General features: G+C 39.7%; 1 protein-coding gene across 1 annotated transcript in view; it reads right to left on the reverse strand.

Annotated features, from left to right (window-relative positions):
- Window positions 1-10,781, reverse strand: part of LOC124151085 — a 30,571-nt gene extending 19,790 nt beyond the window's left edge. The window contains exon 1 of the mRNA XM_046523386.2: window positions 10,620-10,781. The gene's annotated coding sequence lies outside the window, so the exon portion shown is untranslated. The remainder of the gene's footprint in view (window positions 1-10,619) is intronic.
- Window positions 10,782-14,196: the final 3,415 nt, after the last annotated feature.

The raw sequence follows: 14,196 nt of genomic DNA on the forward strand, positions 1-14,196 counted from the left end.
ACGGGCGTGGGAGAGAACAGCATCATTTATCAATATACTATTGTTCCTTATACCTAACGTCTGTGCAGGTTGAATACCCCCGTTTGTGTCAATCATTTCTAATACCTAATAGGTACGACCCCGGGATGCTGCTATTGATATATACAGATATGCGTTCTATCATGACCGCTACCCAGAGCGCCATTCAAGCTTAATCCCTCCTTGACAAACTCTGCTCATAGTTGCTTAATCGTCCGATACATGACCACAATAAGGGTTAAATACTCTCCATACAATTTTTAGTTCTCAGTGTCACTCAAAAAGCAGTGAATCCGTGGCGGTCGTCAGAAAAGACACAGAGGAAATTGACCAAGACGTTTCAGAATCGTATCTGGGAAACAATTGTTGTCTATGGAAAAGATCCCTTAATCTGTTCATAGATCAGGCTATTTGTTAACAACGTATGCGGAACACTGCCAGAATTATCCGAACTGTTCATTTACAGGAAACGGGCCTGGAAATTTTAAAAATTGTTTTGTTTGGTCAAAATTGACAATGACTTTCTTTGACTCCTATTAGACATCAGCGTAAGAATGTGTCATACTCCCGACGAACAATCAAGCAATTTACTAATTTTCACCAACCCGTGCTTCCACGACGAATCTCTTTGACGATTTTCAAATATTTGAAGAAATGATCACAAATTCAACGTTTGATCGCTGCCGATTTGTGGGGTTTGTTTGTGATTTCTCACAACCATCCGTGGACAGTTTATGATGCTTTAATTGACTGAAATATTTCCTTAATCCATGGAAGTCTCTTAAGTCGGTCGGGATCAAGAAAGGAGTCCCAATTCGCAGAATATTTGCGAATGTCACGCCATTCCGAAAATTCCTGGATTCAGCTGCATGTACATTCTACTTAGTAGCTGCATAATGAAAGCTCATCCGAAAGAATACCCCTATTGTATCGCTACCGATAAATCAAGGGTTATATACAAATAACGAAATACAAGCAAACCAAACAACATTACACAAACCACCATGGGCGATAGGCCCATTACTTTTTATTACGAGCTCTTTTCCAGGATTACTCAAGGCTTGTATCAGATAAACCTCAAACAAACACCCTTATCCTCCCACCCCTACAATGGGGTATCAGTTTTCTTCACAACAAGTGGAAAATGTCGCAAATGAGTCGGTTGGCGGCGAAACTTCAAAGCCAAGGGGTTCTTGATGTCCGAATCTGTGCATTCAAAGACGGTGGACCTGGTCAGATTGTAATGAAGGCCGCTTTGTTTCTGGTGGCCTTTTCACAAGCAAGGCCTATCAGGTCTGGTTGTATTGTGGTCGACAACTGCTTTGCCCTTTGGCTGTTGTTGCACGTTTACCCGACTATTCTGAACAACAGCGCAACGATCATCGTCTACCCGCAGGCCAACACAATGAACCTCTGTGCTCACCTTGCAATCTGAATAATCTCTTACATCAACCTACGACATCACTGGGAACGATCAACAGCACTGAAACAGTGGACAGTTACCAGAGATTATCCTATACTTTCCTCTTTCTCTAGGCGATATAAAGGGATCATCACATGATTGGGATATAACAATGTGCTATAACATGTATATTGTAAAATTCTATTCAAATTTCTCAACATTTTGATTAAACTTACTTTGGTTTAAGGGTAAATGTTAACATCAGGTTACCCCCGAAAGTATAATAATATGCCAGAACTGACTTATCACAAATAATGTTTGATGAGAGATTGGTTTTATGTTGCATAAAAAGGTTACATTTGATGCCAGCTACTTTAGAGTGATAATTACTTCAAACATAAACTCGATAACTTCAACTTGACCTGACTTGTAGATTATCATACAAATAAAAAATTGTTACAAAACAATTTGAGGACGTTTTGCAGATTATGAAGTATCTGAATTAGCTTGCGTCTGTAATTTTCTACTTACTGGTTTTGATGAAACAACTTTTATCTGAAATGTGGTTTCGGTTAATTCTCCCGCTTTGAAAGACCAAGAACATAATTACACCGTGAACATCCTGTTCTCAAACTTCTCTTTTTAGAAGTCATGGTTCGTGTTTTTCAGACCGACATTATTCACTTAAGAGTTCTAAGATTTTAAGAAAAAGTTACGTTGATCAACGGGAATGTTCCGAATAAAAGCCGTAAGAGCATATTTTCACCGAGTAGCATTAGCTTAATTGAGACTACTGAATAACAGTAGCGCTTTGAATAGCAGCTTCCCGCAGATGTACACAAGCCTGTGAAACCACCTCGTCCATTTTATCCCACCCCCCTTCCCCCGAACCGACCCCGAATTTTACCTGACACTAATTGTCCTTACGCTCGTCGAACAAACTCTATCCCACCCGAAAATAGCGGAAATATGGAGATGATAAGAACTGAGGGTGGCGTTCGCTTCATTGCACGTGACGTTGAGACCAGGAGAGGACTGAATGGAAAGCAATGTTTAACAAGCCGAACACACCATTGCATGCAGTGGGAAAACATCCCTGCTTGTTCCATTACGTCACTGTCGTGTAACAGACAATCACTGACTTCAATGTGGAAGTCAGAGGCCAATCTAATGTTTATAGCGATAAATGGTGGTTTTGCCAATTCTCACCTCGAAACCTGAGACTTTGTACACCACTTGGGCCAAACAACGACGTCAATTATCAACTCTGAACAAATAGTGTTACGTCTTTTGTACAACTGTCATTCAAAATCACAGTTTATCCTACCAGTTTATGGTGCAATACTGGCATATCTATTAGATCGATTGACCTGTACCCTCAATTTAACCAGATAAGAAATGACATCAATTAGTTTGTTCTTTGGTGGCGATAGCAAGACCTAGCCGCCATATTTACCCCCTACACCCCGTATCCTTCCTCAGCTATGACCGTGTATCTACCACTCTATCTACACCACAAACAGTATTTCTGGTTTTATGACTTATAATCCTAATCCCTGCAAGCCACAACACGCACCTGCCTCGTACCTATATTACCCGTTGCTAAGCAACAAAAATATGTAACAATTCATTTTACTGGCTGCAGTTTAAGTTTACGACTGAGTGATGCTTGGCTGAATACGTTTACCTTTCCGGTGTCAAACACAAACTAACACAGATACACACGCTGCAATGTTATTTTGAAAGAATGGTTGGTAATCCAACGATTTGACAACAAATACTTTCCTTGTTACCCAAGTAAAAAAGCTATGAGAATTTGACAGTATCACGGATAGGAAGTCACTAAATTCTCTTTAGAATTTAAAACACCTCTGTCAACATTAGCTACTCAAGTGGAGGATAATGTTTGATTTCGAGGCCGATATTTGACTTGTCGAGAGTTGTTTAGCGCTGAGATACGTAACACGTGACGTAATATCACACCCCACAACGAGGCTGTTCGGTAGAGGGCGCTTTCTCACGCTGTACCACCCTCACTAACGTTGTTAATGAGGCTTATCATTAAATCTAATTGGTGTAAATCAGAACTGAGAAATGAGGAAATTGGCAGAAAAACGATCAACCACGAGTTGCAGGAAGGTCAAAGGTTACCATTAACATGGCAGGTCGGGAAAAACCGGTGGTCTAAAACGTGCCTAATCTTAACATGGAGACCTCTAGACCACATTATCACTTAGCTTGATGGGAAGGGTTTACCGGGATTTGCATAAACTGACATGCTGGTTTACTGGTTCTTAATGTAATTTAAAACCGGGACTTCGTTCGGAATTAGTTTGATTAAAATAGGAATGACAAAAACATCGACGCAACGAACCTATTCTCACCAATCCACTTATATTCCAAAATCACTCGCTTCACACGTTATTAGCTTAATTTCAAATAGCGTCAGGAGCAATATATAGTTTTCAATATCGGATAATAAGAAACCCACTTCACGTTTATGCAATTAGTCATGTTAAGTGGGGTGGTTCAAATCCAATAGTGTTATTGTGTTGTATGGGAAACAGCACCCGATACTGTCAGTTTTGGCCATATTTAGATGTCTCACTAAAAACCTTATTCACGCCTGACAATGCGACCATGGACTTGTCAATTAAGCCTCTAAGAAACACTGCCAAGCATCAATTTAAGACCTCGATCGATTTAATTAGTTAATTCAAATTTTGAAATTCCCACCGACGAACCACCAGACATCCCGTTCCAGATTTAAACATGATATCCAGAGTAGTGTTGGGATGATTCAGACCAATTATAATCTGACCAGCTTTCGTCACTATCATCTCAAGTGTCAGTCTCCCAGCGTTAGAGATGAGCAGACGCTGAGTTGGGAGGGACGACCCCCTTCCTACGCTTGTGTCATAATATTTTCTATGAAAACCCATCTAGGTACTTGTCGCAGTTTGTGCGCTGTGGTCGAGGGCCAGTTGTCTGCAATGATTACTTGTATTTAAACAAATTACCACCTCCAGGGTGCCGGACTGTTACCAACTGCTGAGCCAGTTGGCAGTTCTACTCTCAGACATTGCAAATTACCGTGTGAAATATCCCAATTTGATTCAAACTGTTCATGTCAACGCCGTAGAAATACGTCGCACCTGTGGACTGGGAATAATTAATGGAGATTGAGAGGAAAGGAACTCTGACAAGACTTAAAATTACACATAAATACAAGTTCATCGCTGACTATACATCGTTGAACACGATATCTTGTTTGCGGCATTTAATTATATTGAAATTTATACCATAACCTCTGCTAAGCAGCCTGGCAATCATGTGCCTATTTGTTGGCTTAGGTAAATTATATCGAAATAAAAATTCAAATTCGATATTGTCCAGCTTTCATCTACCTCTGTCAGATTTGACACGGGTCACTAGCCAGCCGACCTCGGTGTCATAAAAATTCCGTTCCTTGCCAAAACAGGATTTGTCAAAAATGTCTGCCAGAGCCCTTGAAGTTAACTTGGATATGTAATCCATCCCAGGCTCCTTGCTGTGCTGTCACAATGAGGAAAGTCCAACTAAAACAAGATGGACGCCGTTCCATGGGGATCATATCGGAGGTGACATCGTATCCCCAATCTCCCATGAAGGTTCCACGGGTGTCAGATATAGGATAATTTGGAAAATATGTGAAGCGAGAAATCAAGGACTCCATCTCCCGTTAAGATGGACACAGCGTGGACATATCGCGGCCAGGTGTTGAAGGTTGCATGGCTGTGATGTGATAAGAGGGAAGATGGTTGCATTCTTGTTGAATGCTACTTCTGCATTCGCGAAACGGGTTGAATGTTTCGATATATATCTCTACCTGTTGATATAAATCCAAGAGTCATCCCCGGCATTAACCCATACACTGCATCGGAACTCAACGTATATGTACGATTATCGCTTCACGATTGGACAGAAGCAACTTTTAACAACTTCACAGGGTTTCAGAACGGTTCATTTTCTAAGCAACTGACTGATTATCACCCCTAAAAAACGATTGTTTCAAATTTGGTAGTGATAAAGAATGTCCCATCCAAACGCTGATAAAATGGTCATGCCGCTTGTCTCTAACAAAATCACCGCAACGTATAACATGGCTTTAGGGGTGGAATAACACCTTAGGTACAGTGCAGTGAGTGAGTTTGGTTGAACGACGCCTTGAACAGTATTTTAGTTACACCACAGGAATACGTAGGGATAACAGATAATAAGCATCAGTACAGAGGTATGATAAATGCCATAAACAGAGACAAACCACAAAAATATTCAACTAGTCCAACTCTGGATGATTGCAATGACGACATGAACACGTGTTCGCTGCCTATGCTATACTCGTGCACATGGAGGTCACTGGGTACAGCTAGGGACATGGGAACTGCAGTAAGATATTCATGTCCTGCTGATTTTCAGCAATTATTCATGTCATGCCTGGCGCAACATGTCAGATATGCACCGATGTTTCGAATTTAAAGAAGCCATGTGGCAGGATAGTACAAGGGAAGAATGTGTTTGACCATTTTAAAATCCTGTATTCTTTACTCAGGCACATCCGTCAATGTTGGGGTTGCATGTTTATGGAGTTTGTGAACAGGAATCAAGGATATGTGTTCTTGTGGTCACGACTGACCCAACAGGCCATAGCTTGATGTCCATCGCCAAACCATGTGGTTTTAGAGATTTTATGTTATAGAAATGACACCAGGGAATGGCTGGATGTTTGTCTGGCGCCGTGTTGTCATAACAAGACCCCTCCCACCTACACTAACCCAGCACGCCAATGGTGGCAGAGGAACTTGAAGACCTGTTGAAAACTTAACGTCAAACATACAAGCTTCTATGTCGATGGATATGCGATATGATTTTCACACGTGGAACAGATCAGATAGAAACTGGACGCTATTCCTGCCAGAAATGTGACATTTTGATACTCTCAAACCTGTGAAACTCGCATGCTACTTCCGACTTTGGTCCCCAGGGGTCCAGCGTTTCCACAGTACCGGATGACAGCTATACCTGCCTCATGCTACCTCTAGTAATATTATCACTGATATCGCAAGGAAATGCAACCGCACCGGAACAAGCATTTACATTAAATTTGAGTTCAAATAATAGAAGTGTTCAACTTATGTTTTCATTTCGGTTTTTTCTCTCATAAGATTTGATGACCACTGCCCAAACCACCCACATGGTTGAGCAGACCACCTGAAGATGATTATAGTCACATGGTGAGACTTGAGCTTACCCCAGGATCACCATGGGGAATCCTTGTTCTTTGAATTAAGCATAGCTGGAGTTGATTAACCCATTACCCCAGCTTAGCAGATGACTCTACGGGATATGTCTGGGTATTTGGATTATCAACATCTTTTATTCCATATTCAGGTGAATGAAAAGAAAAAAACTTTGATCCTTTGGCTCAGTGAAGTATTTTGACAATGTGAATCCACACCTTATGAAATTATCCGCTTAAATTGTCCAAACAGCTCCAAGAGCAATTATGAGGGTACTTTGAAAGAATATTTAGGGATCGTGAAATCTGACCTTGTCAAAAGTTTTTTCGAGCCTCGACAGATAGGGATCAAAACTGCCCTCAAAAGACTGAGCAATTTGCGAGAATAAAATAACAGACGAACCCCCCGCAAGAGCAAATTGCCGGGGCTTTGTTCACTGAGACACAGCATAGCGGTCAAGCCGGACAATAAAATGCACTCCATGGCTGACCCTATCAGCCATTGGGGTTCTGGCAGATGACCACACTACTGTCATCAATCAGCTAAACTTGAGTCCTGCCGAGTCGCATTAACAAAGACGTGTGTTGTTTATTTGTATTATTCGGGTCAATATATACCTTAGTGACATATATAACACAGAGGGGACATTCCATAAATAACGTCCATCACCCCAAGCATCAAGCCCAACGCCGTTGTCGTAAAAGTTAATTCCAACCTGCTCCCAGTAATACATTTCTCACTCGAAATGTCAGAACGACTGATGGTCGACTTGGCCGGACAGTCATGATATTGTCCAGTATCTCATACAACCACATGTTGCTTAAAGGGGTTTCGGGGGTATTGAGGTAACGCGCTGTCCTCTTTGATGACCGGTGGCCGCAGTCAGTGGACATTAACACGGTTATGTGAGCAGGACGTAAGTTTATTGTAGGTCTGTGGAGTAACCTTGCACAGTTCAACAAGGCTCTTTGATGGCCAATTCCATGATGTAAAACAGCTGACTGGTTGACCAACCCTGTCCCCGCCTCCTTAGTGCAACCCTGCAAACTAGCCACATTTGGAAAGAGGTCCGGCGGCTCTTTTGATCCCTAGGGATGCACAACGATGGGCTTTATTAATTGATGTCCATGACCTCGTAACATTGTCAGTATATTAACTTTTATGACCTACCGATAATCAAATACATATCAACCAGTGTGTAAGAAATCGTGGAAGAAAATCTAATGTTGCATTCGATGTAAAGAGCAACAGAAGCTGTAAAACATTGAGACGTTCTAGACAGTACGTTGGTGTGCTTCATTAAAGATACACGCCCTTTCCTTAGTTAACTTTATATTCAGTTACGGCATCCGCGTCTAATCGGTTTATACCACATCGTAAAACTGAAAACGTGACATCACTCGATATCACTTGCGAAACTTCATGTTAGAAATAATTGTCAATTTTCTAAAACTGTCGCATTTATAAATTTCTTGACATCATACATGTTTTAGAATACAAAGAGCAAAACTGCACTTGGAATATCTAATTCAGCATCTGGTTATTGGATAATAGGGCGGTGTATTGAATAACACTTATTCGTAATTTGCGAAAAATAGATAGCCAGAAGTTACTTTAGAGGCGGATACACCCTGTAGTCCTATATAGAATAGTCCCTCATGTGCAACGGACGAAGTTGTGGTATGAATTGATGTGATGAGGCGAAGAGACAAAGCGACGAGACTGTGGCAAGGAGAGGCAGTTGGCATGTTTGGGGTTAATGGTGCACTTGGCATGTACGGAGTTAATGATGGGTAGAAAATGAGGATGGACGTTTTCTGGCCTAATGACAGCTCACCAGTAACAAATAACCTCAACAGGGAAAACTTGGTTTACCTCCATTAATTGAAAAGTTACAAAATAGATAAATTCAGTATTTTAACGTTGCAATTAATGTCAAATTAGTGAATAATGATTACTTCAAGTGTCAAACTTCATTACAGAAGCTAGTGCTAAATTGACAGATTGTAAAGCAAATATGTTAAATATTCATTACTGATTTCATTCGTGATTGTTTATTCAGCAATATATAATAAAATGAAAGTCCATTAGTGAGAGACCGGTAGCTGCTATTCACTCAGCGTTGTACATTAATTTAATGTCTATCACAACACATTCGTGGTTGTGACAAGCAGATCGCTTCTGGCAGGTGCCCGCTACCATTGTGGACTACTAATAGCTACAATCACATTCCTACTGGAACCACTAATAGCCACAATCACACTCCCAACACTGCTACTGCACACTTGTTGTACTTTATCTGTGCCTGAACAAGAAGAACGAAAACTGCCCTAGTTTCTTCACATTCTTCATTTCTATGCCATTTCGCATACCAACAATATAGTCTGTGTTTAGGAATAAATCTCCAGTCAAATATACATGAATTCACACTGTCATAAACCATTCCATCTATAAGTTTAACAATAAGAAAATACTCCGTTCAAACTACCAACTTGTCAACTGTTCACATATCTGCCATGTTAACTCGATGTCCGAGTATAAACCACTTTATAATGTTTGTTTTTGACTGTAGATTGTTGCTCCAACAGTGCTAGAGTGCAATGTTTGTTGACATGAGTAGTCCGATATCAGGAGTATCCTCGCTATATCTCCCCTCACGTAATATTTGCAAGCTGGGGGCAATGAAGCGATGAAAATGGCGTAAGACAAAGGCCTGGTCTCAGACGAAGAGGTTATCTCTCCCGTGCTGTGTTGACTGTGGGATACCCAACGCCCACGGGGCAAATACAGGAAGAATGGGGAGGACAGTGCGTGCCATGGTGCAGAGAACCGGGGGCAGCAACACCAACATGAGAATAAAACAATGAGGCAAAATATTGAAGTTAGCAGATACGTGTTTTATATCCGATAGATGGGTTTCTGGGGACCAACTGTTTTCGTTAAAGTGGACATAATAGTGGGATTTAGTGATGAAAGGGGCGCGTTAAGTGATAAAAGTTACCCCTTTGTCTAGAATTTAGTATCAAGTTTTAAAAGGTGTATCAAAATAATCTTCAATAAAAACACTATGTGATAACTTCATTGACAATAATGCGGGTTGTCAATTGTTTACAAGTACAAACACTTCGTGGATGTACTGAACAGATCTATGAATATTGATAACATTATTGCGGTGACACATAAACTGAAATGTCAAATATATTACTGACGAAAAAGTGAAAGTAACTAAACATCAATCAAATCAGAAGCAATGATGAAATATAGTAAAAGGTGTAATATATTCACACCTAAAAGCGTAATGTCATGTGGGCTTTGGTAAATATTCAAATGTAAACAAACTTAATTTACACACGTGATAATGATTAATAAGATTAATTAAACGAAATGACATTATCATGAATAACAAATAATGTATGATAACGTGAATCAATCATGATAAATCATTACTTCTGGTTTCATTGACAAGTAAAGCTGGCTCACAATTATAATAAACACTCTATCACAAAACGTGACTATCACATCATCAGACGACAAATAACAATCAATCAAAATGACAATGACAGATTTATCTCGATTATTCAAAATTCGAAGTTGGAGGAAATAATTGATTGGCAAGTTCTAAATTTTGAAAAAAGCAACATGACATTGATGAAAATAAAATGTCGGCTTATCTCCACTGTTAGATAATATTGAAATCCGTCACAACTTACCACTCGTAAAAGTGTCACATTAATTTCTTATATGTGCCGAGTACGCAATGGCACAATTATCCCCTAGCCTAGATGGAAGAGCGATATCATTTAAACTGCGAACGTTACCATAGTGACTGGCCTGGCAGATGTCGGTTGTCGTCTGCTGATGTGAGCTATCGTCTGCCGGCCAGACGAAACAAAGCCGAGAAACACAAACTGAAAACTCACCGTATATAGGGAAAATACAAATATCCAACCCCTCTGTTGATAGTCTATGTAGTATGCACAAGCACTCCAGCTATGTAATCCAATATATTCCAAATTATAAACACAGATATCGTCCCAACTGTCCGCGACGGTCCTGCTCTCTCCACTTCTCGTGGTTCAATGTGTACATTCGCAGCCGAATTGAACGTGCCGCGGTATGTGACGTCACAAGACTCCCTCTGGCGGCCAATCCGGTGATAGCGGCAGCTGCGCGGTTTCGTGGGGGGGATGGGGGAGGGGTTTCAATGCGGGCACTGGGGCATAACGACGGATCGGGTGTCTGGAAGAATTCAACACAGTGGCGTCACTATCACACTGCTAGAGCTTTGGAAACAGTCGCACTATATAGTTTTCTAGACATTTCTTTATGGATTACAATGACAGAAATTATTGGTCGAAATTATGAAATATTTAGCCTCTATAATTTTATATTTAATAGATTTTGAAACGGGAATTATTACCATTCAATTTCAACTGTAAACGTGTTTTAAAAGATGAACATTGTCATTTTTTATAACTGAAACATTCATATACATTATTGGTCGAAAGGGCGAAATTGTGCTGAAAATCAGTTTAAAATTAGCCTGTTGAATAATTTAGATCTTGATTTAAACGTGATTGTGTGTACTTCGAATCAATGAAGCGTAGTCACCGGGACTTAAAGGGACCCTGTATCGCCATGTTACCTGAGGGTATTGTCATCGGCGAATCGTGTACGTGTTTTAGGGGCCATGTTTCGTGATTTAGGGCCCGCTCCCAGGAAATGGCCGGTATATCGCGCCCCATGCTCACGCACCGTTGAGTATGGAGATGAACGCTTTGACTTTAAACAATAGAATTGTGAACACAGGAGGTTATAATGAATCAATTAAAAGTTAGTAATAACCCTTGAATGTATTCATGGGGCAATTAAAAGTTACTGCCTCGGAAATTGAATGACTTTTTAACACTTTTTGGTTTAATAAACTTATAAAAAAATGACATTGTTACAACTTGTACACCTACGAAAGTGTTCACACAGCATATCCGGCCACAATGAGACACTTTTCATAGAATTGGTGTCACACCTCTGTTTTTTATTTTACATGAGAAGTGCGTCATATAATCTCATTTGTTACGGTTGTTGTAGACGCCGTGATAGTAGTTGAAGCAGTGGTACAAGTTTGTGTCATCATCATCATCAGCAGCAGCAGCAGCAGCAGCAACAACAACATCATCAGCATCATCAGAATCAGAATCACTACAACCACCACTGCTACTACTAGGCTGCCATCATATAGCTGCAATGGAGCTGAGTGTGGTAGTAGTGGCGGTGGAGGTAGTAGTAGTCGTGGTAGTTGTAGTAGTGGTAGTAGTAGTTGTTGTACAGTCACCATTATCATGGTTGTAGTAGTAATAGTAGTTCTTGCTGTATTTTTATTATGATATATATGGTAGAACGTTTCGATGTCTATAGTCATAGTGTATATAGGCATACAGATCCTGAAACAAATATATCCACTACAGCCCATGCAAGTCTATAATGTTTGGCAAGTCCAGATTACTTACAATAAAGAAAGTCACTGGACTCCTTTTTATAATATTTTATAACTACAATTTAACAAATGTTTTTTTTCCTGCAAAATATGTTCATGTCAGAGACTAGGATGTCTAGTCCCAGTAGACTTCAATATGTTCAAATCTGGATGTCAATTTACCATGGTTATTGTACATCGCTAGACACCATCAGTTCTTTCCGGTATGTACATAATTACATATAATGACCTGGTCTGATTCTACATCCAAACTGTGTACAATCTTTGACGTAAACAATTAAACAGAAGTTATTCAAATTTCTTTCAATTAAATCACATCCGTTCTGATGCGACCATCCGACTTAAGTGAAAATAATTCCCCATAACGAAATTCTCTAAGGGCGTCGTTAAGAAAGGTCATTGTCTATAACTCAATCACTTAGTTAATGACATTACAAGATCGTATGTGGATTTAATTGGCCATCTCTCCGAACCCACCCAGGGGCTGCGGATGAGACCGTTTCCCGGGGGTGGGGATCTTCACGCAGAGGAATCTCGTGACCGAGGCTAATCTGTGTAAATCAGAATAGATAATCTCGAGCACGCGTATGCGAAGTTACCCCCCAGAAACCCCCGGCTTCACCCCCGGGATTCGTGTTTGATGTACAGAACTAGACACAGCATTTATTCTTGTTAATTTAGAAGTAATAACGGCACGATTATGTCCCTAAGAAATTACACAATACGTAATGTGTTCATTCCCCTATCGGAAGTTTGAGATTAAACGATCTTCAACAAGATCGTATGTTGAATTGTTGTATACTATTACAATAACTTCTGATGTAATAAATTAGAGAATACATACATGGCGTAATATCCGGTTGTTTAATTAATTTAACCTCAAATCCGTTCTCTTTTCAAAGGTTTAAGAAAAATGATATTTCTGAATAAATATGTCTCCATTTGAAAAAAAATGCAACACAGTTAGCATAAAGCGCTTTTTTTAGAACACAAAACGAAAGTTCTGGTTGTAATTTCGGGCAATGTGAATATTGGACATTTGTTTCAGAGTTACCTCCCCTTGCCTATGCGTAAAGTACGGAAGCTCTCGACCGATCTCAACTTATCAGAATGTATCGTTTTACATTACAAGTAACTGCTGTATTAAAGACGAATTTTAGTGAGTTATTTAATCCGGATATAATTAATTCTTCATGGAAATAAATCGTCTCGCGGCAGTAAAGGATACCAAAATTTATAATTTGAAACTTGGACGATTTACATGTTTGTGTTTTCTATAAAAGCGAAGTGCATTCAGTGTCGAACCTTTTTCATTAGATTAATTTACTGTTTGTAAAAGCATGGCCATTTTTATAGTGAAGATATTTACTGTTATCATAAAATAATCTAAACAAATTCCACAGAAAGTAGTTTTTCATGCATGTGTATCTTCGTGATTTTTCTATACAGATCAAACGCAGAAATGTGTAAGATGATACCGTGGCTAAATAATTTTCCTTTTACTAACCCTCACACGTGTGTAAACGAGGATTAAATCATGTGGATATCAAGGTATTTGTAATATAAAGCCACTACGGAAATTAAATTGGTTGACCTGGTCAAGTTATTATTGTAAACTGACCCAAAGTCAATTTGACCAACGGCCGAGGGTCCGTATAATGAAATCTTCTTCAAAGTGAAAGCCGTTTGTAAGAAGGTGTATTTATGTGTTTGTGAGATTAACGTGATAATTTATACCGTTACGTTTCTTCACAAACCTCTACTGAAATATACGTGGTTATCTTTTGAGTGGCATTAATGATATTAACACGACAAGCCATCAATCACTGGAGCGGTGCTATACAAAGGAGCGGCACGTGAAACCGTTTAACCATTATATTTGAAAACATCTGACCTTATTATGATAAAAAGACGATGTGATAAAAACAAAAACAAACAAACAGAACATTTCACTGGCTACATCTGCATTGAAATACAAATCTATGGTAGATGTTAAATAGTTA

The sequence above is a fragment of the Haliotis rufescens genome, unplaced genomic scaffold (assembly GCF_023055435.1).
Source record: "Haliotis rufescens isolate VD_foot unplaced genomic scaffold, xgHalRufe1.0.p SCAF_8, whole genome shotgun sequence".
NCBI classification, from domain to species: Eukaryota; Metazoa; Mollusca; class Gastropoda; order Lepetellida; family Haliotidae; genus Haliotis; species Haliotis rufescens.